Source organism: Lipotes vexillifer, unplaced genomic scaffold (assembly GCF_000442215.2).
Source record: "Lipotes vexillifer unplaced genomic scaffold, Lipotes_vexillifer_v1.1 scaffold1312, whole genome shotgun sequence".
In the NCBI taxonomy this organism is placed as follows: Eukaryota; Metazoa; Chordata; class Mammalia; order Artiodactyla; family Lipotidae; genus Lipotes; species Lipotes vexillifer.
In genome coordinates this window covers 587-18622 of record NW_006786207.1, presented here as the reverse complement: position 1 = coordinate 18622, position 18036 = coordinate 587, and the positions used below count along the sequence as shown (strand labels likewise).

Below are 18036 nucleotides of genomic sequence, written 5' to 3'. Positions count from 1 at the left end.
CTCTCCACTCCAGCTGGGCTCATTCCCTTGTAGGAACTGAGCCACTCTGGGCTCACTGTGAGCCACTCTGGGTCAGTTCTCTTTCAAGAGCTGGGCCAGTCTGTTTGGAGGCCTCCATCTGGGAGTGGGAGTAGAATTTTGGACTACACCTCCTCTGATTTTCTATCTGTGTGACCATACTTTATTTGTTGTTTGTGTTTTTGTGTGTATTGTTTTGGGGAGAGCCACTCTGGCTTGCTCGGGCTGGGAAAATTCTACCTATACCATCTCAACTCACTTCCCTTTTAGGGAGTCAGCCATTCTGGGCTCGTTGCAGGACACTCTGGGTCCATTCTCTTTCAGGAGCCAGGCCACTCTGGAAGCCTGCATCTGGGAGTGGAAGTGGAATTTTGCGGCTACACCTTGTCTGATCTTTTGTTTGTGGGACTATATTTGTTGTTTGTGTGCGTGTGTATTAGTACTGCCATTGGCTGGTTGAGACATCTACAGTCTTTCAGCTCTGTTAAGGTATTCTTCTTTATTGCATTGGCTTTGACTACAGTGGAGCACTGGTTGGGAATTTCCCTTTCTGGGCTTAGGGAACTGCGACCCTGAGAGACCGTTCTGCATTGCATTGGTTTGCTATTTGGCTGTGAATAATTAAGTATGGGTGACCAGAGCTCTGTTCATCTTATAGTCCCCTAGCGGGTATTTTTACTCCCATGAATGAAAGAAATTGGTATTTCTCTTCCTGTGCCTTTGAGATGTAGATGATCTACCTCAGCTCTCAGGAATTTTAATCTAATCATGGTTTAACTTAAATTTTACTGACCAGAGAGGCCTGTTTTGTGGCTTACTAAACCTACATTGTATATCTGCTTTGGTGATTGAGGAGGGGAATGCATTGAAGAGTCAAAATGGGGGTAGCTATGGTTCAGACATCCAGTGTAAAACTAGGTGGATGTGATTTCAAGTGCTTTCATGTATTGCTGAGAACTTGAATTTTCCAAACTGTATCAGATTTAAGAACACCACCAGCCATCCGCAAAACAATATCTGCTAGCAGCTGCCAACTGCAACCTTATTGTCTGAAGGTCTCCTCTCGTAACTATGAAACCTCTTACTTTAGTGACAAAGTGACTGAATAGTAGTGACAAACAAATAGTAGTGACAACACAGCTCAAGCTATAGTCTCCCAGCAAAAGGCACTAGATTCTTTAGATATATATTAATATCCCAGGAGAGATTGATACCCAGAAAAATAGAATAATTCAAAAGTCTGCTTGATTACAAGAGATTTGTAGAGAGGACCCGCTCCATTACTTATTGTTCTGGTTGCCATCTGAACTGGGAACACTCCTTGGGGAAATGCTACAAGGATTATTTTGATCATTATTCTAATTGTAATATCTCTATTAGTTTTCAAATGTCTGTCCAGCTGCTATGACAAAGCCATCAAAAACAGAGGTAATGTATTTTCGTAATACAAAGTGTTGATGCTAAGCTTGGGACTCAAGAATTCTTTGAAATGAAAGTCAATGACTTTCTCTCTTCTAATCCTGAAAAACTGACTGCCCCCATTCGGCAAGAAGTAAAAGAGCAGTTGTCACCCTGTTCTCCTCACGATTGAGGAGTATCAAAGAAAAGGGGGGAATTGTAAGGAGCAGGATTGTACGGGGACTTCCTGGGACAGACCCCTCCCCATATCCTCTGCTTTACCGCCTCTCTGAAGTACCTAGATAACAGTATCTGACGCACATTTCCTGAGTTGTTTTACAGATGCTAAAAAACCCACCAAATGGAAGATGTTAACTACTTGATGACCATGGGCACATAGCCCCCAGGCCTACCGAAGCCTAAGGACTGTTAATGTTAACCCCGTGACACTGCCCTGTTACCTCATTATCTACCAGTCAGAGAACTGTGCATGAGCTGATCTCATACCCTGCAACTCCCCTCCCTCACTTGGTCTTTAAAAATGTTTTCCTGAAACCCATTAGGGAGTCCAGGCTTTTTGAGCACTAGCTGTCCCAGACTCCTTGCTTGGTACCCTACAACGAATGCTACACTTTCCTTTACCACAACAGGATGTCAGTAGATTGACTTTGCTGCATGTGGGTGACAGAACACTTTTGATTCAATAACAAAATGATTACAAATACAAGGGCACACTCTTTATTCAAAACTGAAATATGCCAGTGAAAAAGAATTCCTGGCACACGGGATCTTAGTTCCCCGACCAGGGATTGAACCCATGCTCCCTGCAATGGAAGTGTGGAGTTCTTAACCACTGGAATGCCAGGGAAGTCCAGAAAGAAGAATTCTTTAAAAGGGACAGCTTGATTTAAAATGTATATGTTCAGGGGAACTTCCCCGGCGTCCAGTGGTAAAGAATCCGCCTGACAATGCAGGGAACGCGGGTTTGATCCCTGGTCAGGGAACTACGATCACACATGCCATGGGGCAACTAAGCCTGCGCACCACAACTACTGAGCTCGTGCGCCTCAGCAGGAGAGCCCGAGTGCCGCAAAATACAGAGCCCACGCGCACTGGAACCTGCACACCACAACTACGGAGCCCACACACCCTGGGGCGTGCACGCCGCAACTAGAGAAGAGAAAACCTGCACACCATAACTAGAGAGAAGCCCAAGCGCCACAATGAAGATGCTGCGAGCCACAAATAAGACCCAATGCAGGCAAAAATAATAAATAAATAATAAATCTTTTTAAAAATGTATATGTCTGGAAATAGGAAAGGTATGAGTAATTCAAAAGTCAGAAAAGTTCAGTGATTAAGAGTATGGACTCTGAAGACAGAGATTCAGGTCAAAATCCCCATCCCTTACCAGCTGTGTAATCTTAGATATATTATTCATTCTTTCTAAGCTTTGTTGCCTCATCTGTAAATTGCAGACTACATTGGTACTAACCTTATAATGTTGTTATGAAGATTAAATGAGAAAATTCATGAATCACGCTGTTAAAAAAACAAAATTCAACTCAGTAAATTTTAAATGTCTTATTGGCTTTATTCAGTGATTCATGAATCAGGATGCATCCAATCTAGCAGATAGAAAGGAGTTCTGGGCTTCCCTGATGGCACAGTGGTAGAGAGTCCGACTGCCGATGCAGGGGACGCGGGTTCGTGCCCCGGTCCGGGAAGATCCCACATGCCGCGGAGCGGCTGGGCCCGTGAGCCATGGCCGCTGAGCCTGTGCGTCCGGAGCCTGTGCTCCGCAGCGGGAGGGGCCACAACAGTGAGAGGCCCGCGTACCGCAAAAAAAAAAGAAAGGAGTTCTGAGGAGCTGTACAAAATGAAGGACTTTTATAGGCAGAAGGGAGCAGGATGAAGGAAGTTGTATTAGCCCAAAAAGCAGATTGCTTATGGCAGGTTTACTTTCCTTAGGGGATGACAGGGGTCTGTCAGGCAGATTACCTAACTAGTGCTGATCAGGTGATTCCTGAATCCATTTCTGGGAGAGCCAAAACTGCAATTAGTTTTGGTTTCATGACATGGGGCTTAGCAAAAGTGACTCCATTTTGGGCCTACTGTCTTGTTTTTAACAATGCTTAACAGAGAACCTGGCATGATTTTAGTTTTTATCATTATTATTATTAAAAGACTGGGAGAGTCTAGTTCACTGCTTCTGTATAAGCAGAAAGGGTAGGGGACCCCCAGAGAAAGAGAATCATGGCTTTTGTCACATAAGCCATTTTTGGCCTAAACCATTTTGTGATCTAAGCTTAGCCATAGTGCTTGCCTTTGAACAGGTCTCAGTAATTAATGGTCTTAAGGGAACAAAAGAATGCAGGAACAAACCACTGTTAGGCAAGAGAAGTAACAATAGCAAAGATAATAGATCAGCTGTAAAGATTCCTAGTTCTGTTTCAGAGGTAAAGATTTAGCCTGAAGTGATCTATCACCAGATCAACTGGAACCTAAGAGACATTGACCTTTTCTGACCCTCTTGACTTCAATCAACTAAAGCCTGGACTCTGTCAACCTTTGACTCAATTCTGTGCTGAATTCTCTTCTGCTCAAGCCCCTTCATGAATATGCACGTACCCTTAGCTTAAAACTTACCCAACTTGGGGCTTCCCTGGTGGTGCAGTGGTTAAGAATCCGCCTGCCAATGAAGGGGACACGGGTTTGAGCCCTGGTCCAGGAAGATCCCACAGGACGAGGAGCAACTAAGCCTGTGCGCCACATCTACTGAACCTGCATTCTAGAGCCCGCAAGCCACAACTACTGAGCCATGTGCCACAACTACTGAAGCCTGCGTGCCTAGATCCTGTGGTCTGCAGCAAGAGAAGCCACCGCAATGAGAAGCCCGCGCACCACAACGAAGAGTAGCCCCCGCTCACAACTAGAGAAAGCCTGCACGCAGCAACGAAGACCCAGTGCAGCCAAAAATAAATTAATTAATTAAAAAACTTAACCAATTTGGCTGTTCAGGGAGACATTGCTTTGGGAAGGACTCCTTATTTGCTGTAAGTAATGAATCCTTCCATCTCCTGCTCTTTGGCTTCGTTGTGTCTTGGCTTGACACCCACCAAGAGGTGAACCCAGTTTTTGGGTAGCACTTCCAGTTGGGTACTGGTGTTTATGGACCTACTTTGGGAAGGACAGATAAATGCTAGAAACTCAAGTGACTCCAGCTCTAGACACTCTCAGATTCTAGCCACTTGAATTAGAAGCTGCTTTTTTCTTTGTTTCTCTGCTTGGTTGGGTTCTGTTTCTCTTCTTAATATACTGACCACCCTTTCAGCAGATCTCTGTAATTGGTTTATCAGTCCTCTCTAGGGTTTCCTTGTTACAGCCACTTCCTTAAGAGCCGAGACACCCAGGCAACACTACAATCAACCGCTGACCCCAAAGGAGGAGGAGGTCTGGAAGGAAAGGCAATCACGGAAGGGAAGAGGGGAGAAAGAATGATGGAGTAATAGAAGGTCTGGTTTGAAGGGGCTCAGCCAGGTCCACACACTATAGCATCAACAGTCCAGCCTGAAAACCTCCTTTAGGAATTCATGTCTTTGTGTTAAAGCATTGTCGCTTTTAACAGCCTTTTAGAAACACAAATACCCTAAGCTGCGTTGATCATTAACTTCAGAGTGAGGATCTGCTCACCAGTCACTCTTTTTCAGAACAGCAGAGTGCTGAAGAATTTTGATGAGAGGAGAGAGAAATAATATGAGAGAAGGAAGGGCTATTTCTCAGGAAGCAAAGACCCATTGATCTTGGAGAGACAGCAGTGAGAAGCAGCAAGCAGCAGCTGGAAGCAAGACCGGGATCAAACCCTGTTCGTGGTGGTGAGAGCCCCAAATCTTAAGCACTAGACCATGAAGGCCACTGGCTAAAGTCTGGGCCCACGTTCTCGTCTGCCTTGAAAACAATTTTCTGACAAGGAGACAGAAGGTAGAGAGGAAAGTAAGGCATTTATTAGAAAAGCAGAGTACTTGCCAACAGATGCATGGGTGAGCTCAGAGAAAAGTTGCACCTTTGGGAAGTTTAAATCATTTATTTATTTATTTTTGGCTGCGTTGGATATTTGTTGCTGCGCGAGAGCTTTTCTCTAGTTGTGGTGAGCAGGGGCTACTCTTCGTTGCGGTTCACGGGCTTCTTATTGCAGTGGCTTCTCTTGTTGCGGAGCATGGGCTCTAGGCACGCGGGCTTCAGTAGCTGTGGCTCACGGGCTGTAGAGCTCTGGCTCAGTAGTTGTGGCGCACGGGCTGAGTTGCTCCATGGCACGTGGGATCTTCCCAGACCAGGGCTCGAACCCATGTACCCTGCATTGGCAGGCGGATTCTCAACCACTGGGTCACCAGGGAAGCCTGGAATTAGATCATTTATAAGGGGGCAGTCTTCCGGGTCTTTGTTTTCCTCTGGCCAATAGTCTTGTTTTGACCTCATGGGGCTGATTTGCCTCAGGGCCCTCCCTAATGTGCATGTATATCCTTAAGTCAAGGTGGATTTCAATGCAAGGGCCTTTGGGAGAGCTAGCACAACTTTTTATGGTCTGGCGTCTCCTCCCTTTTGACCCCCAAGGAGCCTTTCTGCGCACGTGCAGTTGAGGTCTCCCTGAACCCAAGGATGAGAAATATGTGACCTCTTGTTGTTTTACCCAAGCAGGGCTTAGCCCCTCTCTGCTCCTCCCATTACTGTTATCCTAAAGTGTCTACAGGAGACAAAGTCCAGCTATTTACCCTGTCCCTGTTGTTATTTCTATCTTGAAGTATCATTAGGAGGCTGGCTGTAAATGTCTAACATGAGTCCATCTATTTCCTGCCTCAAGAAATATAGACAGGAGGCTGGTTGTAAAGTCTAGCCTAGAGCCCATCTATCTCCTGCCTCACCAAGACAAAGTGAGGGACTTAGAGAGCACAGTGTTACTTATCTCTGAGGACCTAGGTTAGGAGGGGAGAGATGAGAGGTGGTTTTAGACCCAGCTTTGCCACTGTGTGGTATTGGGCAAGGCTCTTTGCTTCTCCGGACCTCAGTAAAGTAAGGGGGTTCTTTATCAGATATGACTTGCAAATATTTTCTTCCAGTGTGTGGCTTGTCTTATTCTCTTGACAGTGCCTTTGCAGAGCAGAAGTTTTTAATTTTAATAAGGTCAAGCTTATCAATTCTTTCTTTCATAGATCATACTTTTGGTGTTGTATTTAAACAGCCATTGTCATACTCAAGGTCATCTAAATTTTCCTCCTTTGTTATCTTCTAGGAGTTTTATAATTTTGCATTTAAGTCTATGATCCATTTAGAGTTAGTTTATGTGAAGGGTGTAAGATCCGTGTCTAGAATCTTTTTTTTTTTTTTTTGCATGTGGATGTCCAGTTGTTCCAGCATTATTTGTTGAAGAGATTATTTTTTCTCTATTGTATTCCCTTTGCTTCTTTGTCAAAGATCAGTTGACTATATTACGTGGGTCTATTTCTGGGCTCTCTGTTCTGTTCCATTGATTTATTTGTCTCTTCTATTATTTTTTTAATTAATTAATTTATTTGGCTGTGCGGGGTCTTAGTTGTGGCATGTAGGATCTTCGTTGCCACGTGCAAGATCTTCCTTGTGGCACGTGGGATCTTTAGTTGCGGCATGTGGGATCTTTTAGTTGTGGCATGCGGGATCTAGTTCACTAAGCAGGGATCGAACATGGGCCCCTGCATTGGGAGCACAGAGTCTTAACCAATGGACCACGAGGGAAGTCCCTGTCTGTTCTATTCTTAAGAGTTCTTCCTGTCCTAACCAGATCTTCCTGTTCATTAGCCTATATGTTAATGAAGATAAGCATTAACTCATTTCCAATTTTACCCAAATCAGGCTCCAGATTCTGCTTTCTCTTCAATGTGATTCCCAGGCTGAGGACAAGAATGCTCACATTTATTTAGCATCAGATTTTATTACCCTAAATCAACTGAATGGCCTCAATTAGTAATTATCTAATAATTGTCAGAAAGAATGCTCAGTGTCAACTTCTCTAAAATGATAATGGGAAGGGAAATCCTTGGCGGCCCAGTGGTTAGGAGTCTGTACTTCCACTGCAGCGGGCCTGGGATCAATCCTTGGTCAGGGAACTAAGATCCCTGCAAGCCGTGTGGTGCAGCCAAAAATAAATTTTTAAAAAAAAAATAAAATGATGTTGGTGGTTGGGGAGAATATTCCCCCAAAGTTTAGGTGTCTTATACTTTCTTTCAGTAGGAGATGGAATGAGGGAGTCTTGCAGGCAGAAATTTACTTAAAGAGGATTACTGCATTTGCACCAATTGATAAATGAATAATCCCTGAAGTTTAACACCATTGAGTACAGTCAAGATGATATTTACCTACAAAACCACGAGAGTAATTGGTACTAAGATGCTCCCTACACTCATAGAACAATGTCAGTGTTTCCACTGATTGACTGATTTTTTAAAATAATATAGCATCTGTTTAGTTCACCTCTCATAGTAGTAAAATCAAGCAAGTTAGCTCAATAGATATGGATCCTTTGGGATCAGGATGGATGGATGGCTGTATGTTGACAGCAAAAATGTCTATGGCTGAAGGTTCATAGATTAAAGAGCAAAATAGAAATTGTGTTGAGGAGAGAGTATCAAGTGTCAAAATCAGAGAATTCTTCCAAATAGATCATCAAAAGGACTTGAGAGTTTGAGAGCTGAATTACAGATAAATGGGAGAGAGTTCTAGGTGAACACCAAAGGCAATACCAATTGCTGTTTGCTAATTAGAGATTGTCATTCCATATTAACTAGGGACATGGAAGAGATAGGCAACACCAGATAAAGGGCTTGGAGAAGAAGAAACAGTTTCCCAGTAAACCTGACAAGACAAATTTGTTGTTAAATTTACCTCTATTGCAGCGCTGTTCAGTAGAAATGTAATGTGAGCCACATGTATAAATTCAAATTGTCTAGAAGCCACATTTAAAAAAGTAAAAAGTGAAAAATCATCCCATTCTTGATGGAGATGATCCCTCTAGCATTTATGAAATAACAAATATATAAATTTTACATTAATTTTTTATACATCCAGATACAATAACCATAACATATGGAAAAAGCAGGTAATATAATATCTATTATAAGATAATGAGATAATGTCAATATACACCTGATATACACGCTTTACTTCCCGTGCCTTGCTTGCAGCTAGAAGAGGCAGCCCTAGGTCTTCCAGGTTGACAAAATCCTTTCCTAATTTCTCCCCCAGCCCTCTCAATTCAGGCTAGGTCCCATCATCGCCCAAGGAGGAGCGAGTTCAGTGAGTGACCAATGACTAATTAGACTGTCTTTAGAAATTAACTGAGGGTCTTAGACCTTAGTCAGATGATGGCAGGTACTTAATTGTAAGATCATATAGAGTCAGACCACGCTAGGTCATGTTAAAGTAAAGCAAGCCATCTAAGAGAAGGAGAGAGGATAGAAGGGAGGAAGGAAAGGAGAGACAGTGAGAAAGCAAAAGAGAATCAGAATTGATTAATTTTGAAATTGGAGAGTAGAGAGAAAAGCAGATGAGAGTGGTCATGTCTTCAAATGCTAGCTTCCCAAAAACATTTCCAGTTTTGCTTTCAGTTAGCTCACATCATACTTTGCTCTGTCTTTGAGTGTCTTCTTTTTTGTTTGTTTGTTTTTGTTTTTTGCTGTTTTTTTGCTGTACGTTGGCCTCTCACTGTTGCGGCCTCTCCCGCTGCGGAGCACAAGCTCCGGACGCGCAGGCCCAGCGGCCATGGCCCACGGGCCCAGCCACCCCGCGGTGCGCGGGATCCTCCCGGACCGGGGCACGAACCCGCGCCCCCTGCACCGGCAGGCGGACTCCCAACCACTGAGCCACCAGGGAAGCCCCGAGTGTCTTTTTTGTTTAATATAGTATGCGTGGGTTTTGTTTTCTTTAAATTAACATTTTTTTTCTAGTTGAGGACACAGTCTAATGACACACCTTAGAGAGAATCAGCTTCTCAAGCTAGTAGTTTCATCAGAGGGGACATAGACCCAGAGGGCTGGGAACTCAAGGCAATTAGGGAGGGAGCCAGTGAGAAGGGAGAGAGGAGCTCAGGGAAGGGTTGGAAGGATGGAAATAAAAAGTTTTTAACTTAGAGTTGTACTGAGGGCTCACCTCATTCCTCTGGATATTTGCCTAAACAAAATAGGATTAGAAAAGTTATTTTCTTCTTCAAACCAAAAACAAAACAAAAAATTCAGAGAAAAAGTCAAATAAATGATTTACTCTCCCAGATTTTTGTGCTACTGTCCACCTCCACTGTAATTCTTTTTTTTTTTCCCACTGTAATTCTTGACTGTGATGTTCTCACATTTCTTCATGTTGCAACAGTTTGTAACGGGGACGAGCCAAATCTGACTATATGTGGTATCTGTTTCTTTCACTTTAACCTTTGCTTCCTTTCCTTCCTGTTGCTTTTGTTCACTAAAAGGATACTGTCAGTACATAATGGCCTGCCTTGGGGAACCCTGCCCCTCTGCCTGAATGTTAAACCAAAGTGCCTTTGTTCAGGAAACATCTGGACCCTGTCCACCTGTGATGGCTGCAAGAAAGAAGAAATTAACACATCCCCTCCCCTATGCTAGCCATTCTAGGGGACTTTTGCAAAACTTATGGCCTTTTTATTTACTTCCTCATCTCCTCCCCCTCTCTGTGCTATAAAAGAAACTGGCATCCAAACCCTGATAAGATGGTTATTTTGAGCCTTTAGTCTGCCATCTTCCTGGTCTGCTGGCTTTCTGAATAAAGTCATATTCCTTGCCTCAACACTTCATCTCTGATTTATTGGCCTGTGCTGCAGTGAGCTTGGACTTGGTAACAATTACACCCTCCAGAGTTAAGAGTGCAGGAAAAAGTGTCCCTTCCACCACAGGTATGTGGAGCCACACGCCATTCTCATTGCCTTAAGCGTGGAAGGTTTCCCCTGTGGGCCCCTACCACCTTAGGCGCGCCATATTACACGATAAAGGAGTATGTTTACTTTCGTTTTAAGTGGGATTTCATAATTTTTCAGAAACCCATACATTAGTTCCAATAGGGTATTTGAAGAGGGAAGAGAGAGGGCCTTCCTCAATGAGTATTTAAAAAAAAGTAAAAAGGAACAGGTAAAATTAATATTTTATTTAACCTAGTGTATTAGTTTTTTAGGGCTGCCATAAAAAAAGCACCACAAACTGAGTAACTTAAACAACAGAAATTTATTATTTCCATTTCAGAGGCTAGGAGTCAGATCAAAGTGTCAAGTAGGGCCATGCCCCCTCTGAAGGCCCTAGGCAAAGATCTGTTCTAGGCCTCTTTCCTAGGTTCTAATAGTTCCTTGGCTTGTGGCTGCATCACTCCAAACTTCACCTGTGTTCTCCCTCTGTGTGTGTGTTTGTATCTGACTTTCCCTTTTTAATATGGATGCTAGGACCTACCTGGCGGTCCAGTGGTCAAGACTCTGCGCTTCCAATGCAGGGTCCATTCTACCTCATCTTAACTAATTACATAGTTAATAGATATCCTAGTTTCAAATAAATTCACATTCTGAAGTACTGGGAGTTAGGACCTCTCCATATGAATTTGTGGGGGGGGGGACACCATTCAATACATAAACGCAATACATCCAATATAGTATCATTTCAGAATATAATCAGTATAAAATGTTAATGAGATATTTTATATTCTTGTCTTCATATTAAGTCTTTGAAATCCAGTGTGTATTTATTACACTTGCAGGATTTCTCAATTTAGATAAGCCTCTTTTCAAGAGCTCAATAGCTACATGTGAATAGTGGCTCCATATTGGACAATGCAGATATAAGACATTTTCATTATCACAGAACTATTACTGGACAGTTATGTCCTATAAAATGAAAACTAATCAATGGTGACAGAAAGCAAATTAACTGCTGCTTGGGGAGGGATGTGATTAAAAAGGGGAAGGAGAAAATTTGGGGGGTGATAATATGTTCATTATCTTGATCGTAGTGATGGATCTGTATGGCAAAACTTATACTGTACACTTTAAATGTGTACATTTTACTGTATATCAATTATATACCAGTAAAGCTCAATTACACATCAATTATAAGAGTTAATTATAAAAATTTAAATAATACAATAGGACAAATGACATAAGATCTACTCACCACATTATTATATCTACTCACCATAATATTATGTTATGAATTTCAAGAATTTATATGAAAAATGTATATGTATATAAAAGATTTACCATTATATGATTACACTATGGTATAATTTACTTTTTTAACATACTAGTTGTATTAGTTACCTATGGCTGCATAACATATTACTAAAACTTAGCAAGTTGAAACAACATTTATTATGTCACAGTTTCTAGGGTCAGGAATCCAGGAGCAACTTAGCTGCATAGTTCTGCCTCAAGGTCCTCATGAAGTTGCCATCAAGCTGTTGGCTGGGTCTGCAGTCATCTGAAGCTTCAGCTGGACTGGAGGATCCAGTTCTGAGCTCACTCAGGTGGCTGCTTACCTTCTTAGCCTTGCTTTCTCACCACATAGGTCTCTCTATAGGCTGCCCGTTTATCCTCACAAAATGTTAACTGGCTTCTCCCAAAGAAGGTTATGTGAGAGAGAGAGAGAGAGAGAGGGAGGGAGAGATCACCCAAGATGAAAGCCATAGTATTTTGTAACCTAATGTTGGAAGTGACATACCTTCATTTTGGCTATATTCTGTTGACATAGACATACCCTGACATAGTGTGGGAGGCGACTGCAGAGGGTTTAGAAGCCAGGAGGTGATGATCATTAAAAGCTGTCTTGGAGAGAGAGGCATGGACATATATACACTACCAAACGTAAGGTAGATAGCTAGTGGGAAGCAGCCGCATAGCACAGGGATATCAGCTCAGTGCTTTGTGACCGCCTGGAGGGGTGGGATAGGGAGGGTGGGAGGGAGGGAGACGCAAGCGGGAAGAGATATGGGAACATATGTATATGTATAACTGATTCACTTTGTTATAAAGCAGAAACTAACACACCATTGTAAAACAATTATACCCCAATAAAGATGTTAAAAAAAAAAAAAAGCTGTCTTGGAAGCTGACTACCACAAAAAAGTGTAATTGACATATATACTTATCTACTCACTCTTTCAAACGGCTACATTGTGTTATGTATTTCATAAACAGGCTCTTAACTATGAACACGTGAGGTATTTCCTAGTTTCTATAATAAAGCAAGGAACATACAACCTTGTCCACTAGTGCAAATATTTCGGTAAGATAAATTCCTATAGTGGAATTGTTTGATAAAAAAAATAAACATTTAAAATTTAGATAGATCCAAATTTTTCTCTAAAAACTTTGTAGAATAATTTTACTTCCAACAAAGTGCATAATACTGATCATTCCCTCAGACCCTCAGGAACATTGCAATCCCAAATATTGAAAATATTGATAATATCTGATAATTCTAAAAATATCACAAACTAGAAGTCTGGATAAATAGACAAATATGTGATAAAGTAGAATGTTAATTGTAAAACCTAGATGGTAGGTGTGCAAATTGCATTCGTTTCCCAGGGCTGCCATAACAAACTACCATACCGAGTGGCTTAAAACAACAGGAATTTATTCTCTCACAGCCCTGGAGCCTAGAAGTCTGAAATCAAGGTGTCAGCAGGGTCATGCTCCCTCTGAAGTTTCTAGGGAAGAATCCTTCCTTGCCTCCTTCTAGCTCTTGGTGACTCCCAGAATTCCTTTGCTTGTGGCAATGTAACTAATCTCTACCTTCAACTGCATCTTATAAAGCCTTCTCTCTGTGTGTCTCATGTGTCCTCTCCTCTTTTTATAAGGACACCAGTTACTAGATTTAGGGCCTACCCTAAATCCAGAATGATTTTATCTCAAGAGCCTTAACTAATTACATCTACAAAGACCCTATACCAAATAAGCTCACATTCTGAGGTTCCAAGTGGGTATTAATTTAAGGGGGATACTATTCAAGCCACTACACAAGTGTTTATGGTAAAATTCTTTCACTTTTGCTATTTCTATGAAGTGCTCATATGAAATGGGAAAAGATATTTAAAATATCACCAGCTTTTTTAAATCAACATTTCATAGATTTTTAGTGAGACTGAACATGTTCACATAGAAATTGTCTATTTGAAATTCTTCTATGAATATGTAATCTCAGAACCAGCCAAAAACTAGCCCTGTCCTGTTTGCAACAAGATACTAAGTTGGTTTTCAGAGACAAACAAACTGCAAGTCATGCATCTAAGGCATGAGCAAAGAAGAAAACTTTGACCTCAAACAACACCTGGAACAAAAGGTTATCCCCCCCCCACCATGGAACCAAAGGAGGTGGACATAAAGGTAACCTGAATGCCGGAACTCTTTCAGAGAAAAGGGTCCCTTGTCCAGGAAATCCAGTGCTGAAGACCCATTTACTATATCTTACCATAAATGGCCAAGTTTCAAATTCCTCCATTCAAAACTTGCGCTATCAGCATATACCAACTAACCTTCCCCTAAATCATAAAAGTTGGCTGAATCTCAACTATTTACAATAGCCAAGACATGAAAGCACCTAAGTGTCCATTGACAGATGAATGGATACAGAATGTAGTATATATACACAATGGAATATTACTCAGCCATAAAAAATAATGAAATAATGCCATTTCTGGCAACAGGGATGGACCTAGAGATTATCATATTAAGGGAAGTAACTCAGAAGAAAAAGACAAATACCATACGATATCATATATACGTGTAATCTAAAATGTGTGTAATCTAAAATGAATTTACAAGATGGAAACAGACTGACAGACATACAAAACAAACTTATGGTTACCAAAGGGGAAAGGGGGGGAGGGATAAATTGAGAGTTTGAGATTGATACCAAGCAGGGCCTTGTGGGGCTCCTGGGCACAAAGCCTTTCTGTGTCCCCCATTTCTTGGATTACAGGAAATAGCCTTCATTCAGCCTCCAGGACCTTCCCTAAGTTCCAACTGGCAGGTTCAAGCATCGTTAATTTGGAAAGGGAGTGGATTCAAGACCAGGGAGAAACAACTGTCAAGAGAAACAATATTGCAGCCTTGGGGCAAGGTCCTGGTTCCCCATCAACTGACACATACAACAATATCTTTGAGCTACTTTGCAGATACTGAAACCTCCACCAGATGGGAGAAGTTAATGATGGTATGCTGCCCACAGCATGTAGACCCTGGACCAGTTGGAGGTGGATGATGCTAACAACTTCTACTTACCTTACCACCAAGCCATCAGAAGAATCTCCACGAACTGATAATACCCTATTTGAATATTACTGTAAAACTTCTCACTATCCTCTCCAAGTGGGTACACATAGCTTTTTTTTTTTTTTTTTTTGGCGGCTGTACGCAGGCCTCTCACTGCTGTGGCCTCTCCTGTTGCGGAGCACAGGCTTCAGACATGCAGGCTCAGTGGCCATGGCTCACGGGCCCAGCCACTCCGTGGCATGTGGGATCTTCCTGGACTGGGTCACAAACACGTGTCCCCTGCATCAGCAGGCAGACTCTCAACCACTGCGCCACCAGGGAAGCCCTACTCTATGCCTTTTGATTGGAGAATTTAATCCATTTACATTTAGAGTGATTATTGATACATAAGAATTTACTAATTTCATCTTATTGTTTTCTGGCTTTTTTGTAGTTCCTTTGTTCCTTTCCTCTTCTCTTTTTTCTCCCAGCCGCTCCGCGGCATGTGGGATCTTCCTGGACCGGGGCACGAACCCGTGTCGCCTGCATCGGCGGGCGGACTCTCAACCACTGCGCCACCAGGGAAGCCCCCACATAGCTTTCTGATGGAGGAGCCCGCTGTGGCCCCCTTTGCCTGGCAAAGTAATAAGCCTATCTTTTTCTACTTCACCCAAAACTCTGTCTCCGAGATGCGATTCGGCACTGGTGTACAGAGAAGCCGTGCTTTCGGTATCAAGATCAGCATGGATGCACTACTGTCTATAAAAGGGATAAACAACAAGGACCTACTGTATGGCATAGGGAACTAGTTTCCTTATTTTGTAATGAACTATAATGGAAAAGAATCTGAAAAAGAATACATATCTATTCCTTTAATTATATATTCAATTATACTTCAATTAAAAAGTCAACTCCACTTCAATAAAAAATTTTTTTCTAAAGCTTTGGCTTAATTGCAAAATGAGGAGACAGATTAAAGTTATCTCCTTACCATGAATCTTTATCAAAAGATTTTCCTTTGATAAAAAGCCGGTGATCTACTGGTTAGGATTCTGGGCTTTCACTTCCTTGGCCAGGATTCAACCCATGGTGGGACACTGAAATCACACAAGCCCTGCAGCGTGGCCAAAAATTAAGTAAATAAATGAAATAAAAATAAAAAACCAGTGATATAATAGTGGCTTCATGCTAGAAGGGCAACAGGCCTTTGGTTAAGTACAAAGATTGTCACAATTCTGAAAATGGACATATCAGATTTGTCATTTCATCCCATATAATTTAGAAAAAGAAAAATAGTAAATATATATATATTAAATATATGGCACTAATTCAGAAGTGTTAGGACAATAAACTCAGCGAGAAAGTCCCAAGAATGTGCTAAAATGTGGAACCTAGTAAGTGAATACCAGCTACCTAAAAAACACGACCATGATGTGTAGATGCCTGTCAACTGCCTACCAATTTCCTCCCCGAAGCAGTGGCAATCGACGACCATCACAAACTAAATCATTACCACCTCCAGTACCACTAGACTGGGAACCACCAGGACCACAGGAGCACCACAACTTGCAGATCTTGTTGTTGTGGTAGATCACTCTCCCGAACCGTCTGCAGTCGCCTCCAGCGCTGAGGGTGCCAGAACTCAACACAAACACCACCACCCTCACCGCTAGCCCCCACCTCACCACACCCCTGCCCACCACCACCCCCTTTACAACAAACAGCAGCATCAGCGCCCACACAACACCAGAACCAGAGGCCACCACCAGCAACACCAGCACCAAGACCACAAGCACCAGCAGCACCAGCACCTCACGACGAAAGAAGGGGTGGATGGTCAGAAGGGAGAAGCGTCACGGGGGAGGCAGTGCTGCTGGAGAGTCCAAACACAGGCGCAGGCGTTTGCTTGTAGCCACAGCGCGGCGGGGAGAGGAACTGCCCCGGCCACTGGTGTTTAGGGCTGCGGCAAGCGCCCTTAAAGGAAGACACGGGACGTCGAAGGCCTCGAGTGGGCGCTCGCAACAATGCGGCTAGCAGTTCTGTCCGTGGGGAGGGAGAAGGTTGTCTGCCACGGCTGGGGGAGGAGGTGCTGGGAGTGCGTTAGGTGTTGTCAGGTCCACAAGGCCGCAGAGCTACCGTGGGCTAAAAAGGGGATGGGGACGGTGGTAGGCTGAGAGTAAGAAGACAAAAGCACAACTGGAAGGCACTAAAAGGCTCCCATAAGGACGGAGGCATTTGTTAGGAAAAGGATTCGAACTAAAGATTACAGGAGAGACTGCCACTTGAACGCAGCGCCTTAGACCGCTCGTCCCTGCTAACGGCGGGCCTGGGTATGCGCTTGGCCGGCCGGCTGGTTGGGACCCGACGCGACGCGAAGCCCGGTGCCCTTGGCGACGTGCGCGTGGCCGCTCGGCTGGCTGGGACCCGACGCGACGCGAAGCCCGGGGCCCTTGGCGGGACGCGGTGCTCCGCGCCAGGCGCGCGGCCGTGTGGGTGAGCGACGGAGCGGGCGCGCGGCGGCCGACGGGGAGCAAGGCCAGACGAGGCGCCTGGCTCCGCCGCGGTGGCGCCCTCGCCCACCCCTGGCCCCGGACGGAGCCGGGCCGCGTCGGGCCAGCCCCTGCCGCCGGCCCCCACCCGCGCCTCTCCTCGCCGGCCACGGCCAGGCGCGCGCCCACCCGCTCCTCGCAGCCTTGCTTTCGGTCTCGGGCCCCCTGCTCCCGGCGCGATCCCCTCGTTGGAGGCAATAGGCAGCGCGCACTCGGAGCTTTCACCGCCACGCGGGTGTGGGTCCCTATCTGGGTCGGGGGCTGCTGCTTTGGAGGACGCGGTTGGTGTGGCGTTGGGTCGGGTCGGGCACGTGCCGGGCGCCCGTGGTGGGCAGGGGGCCGGAGGGCAGGGGGAGGCATCGGCAGGCAGCCCGAGACCGGCCGGGCAGAGGACTGCTTTGGAGGACGCGGTTGGTGTGGCGTTGGGTCGGGTCGGGCACGTGCCGGGCGCCCGGAGGGCAGGGGGAGGCGTCGGCAGGCGGCCCGAGAGCGTCCGGGCGCGGGGGCGGTGGCCGCCGTCCTCGTTAGTATAGTGGTGAGTATCCCCGCCTGTCACGCGGGAGACCGGGGTTCGATTCCCCGACGGGGAGGCAACGCGCCCTCTTTTGGTGGCTGGCGCCGCTCTCTGTCCCGCCGCCTGGCTCCCAAGAGCCCTTCTTCTCCCGCCGCCCTCCGCCCTCCGCCCTCCAGTGACGCGCAGGACGCCAATGCTTGCCCAGCCTGCCCACCCTCGACCCCCTCCAGCGCTCCAGCCTTGCCTAGTAGACGGGCGCTCAGTTGCCAGGTCCGAGCGGGGGCCTC

General features: G+C 44.7%; 1 non-coding gene across 1 annotated transcript; it reads left to right on the top strand.

Annotated features, from left to right (window-relative positions):
* Positions 1 to 17753: 17753 nt before the first annotated feature.
* TRNAD-GUC (transfer RNA aspartic acid (anticodon GUC)) lies at positions 17754 to 17825 on the top strand. Its single transcript has one exon. It is a non-coding gene; the product is annotated as a tRNA-Asp (tRNA).
* Positions 17826 to 18036: the final 211 nt, after the last annotated feature.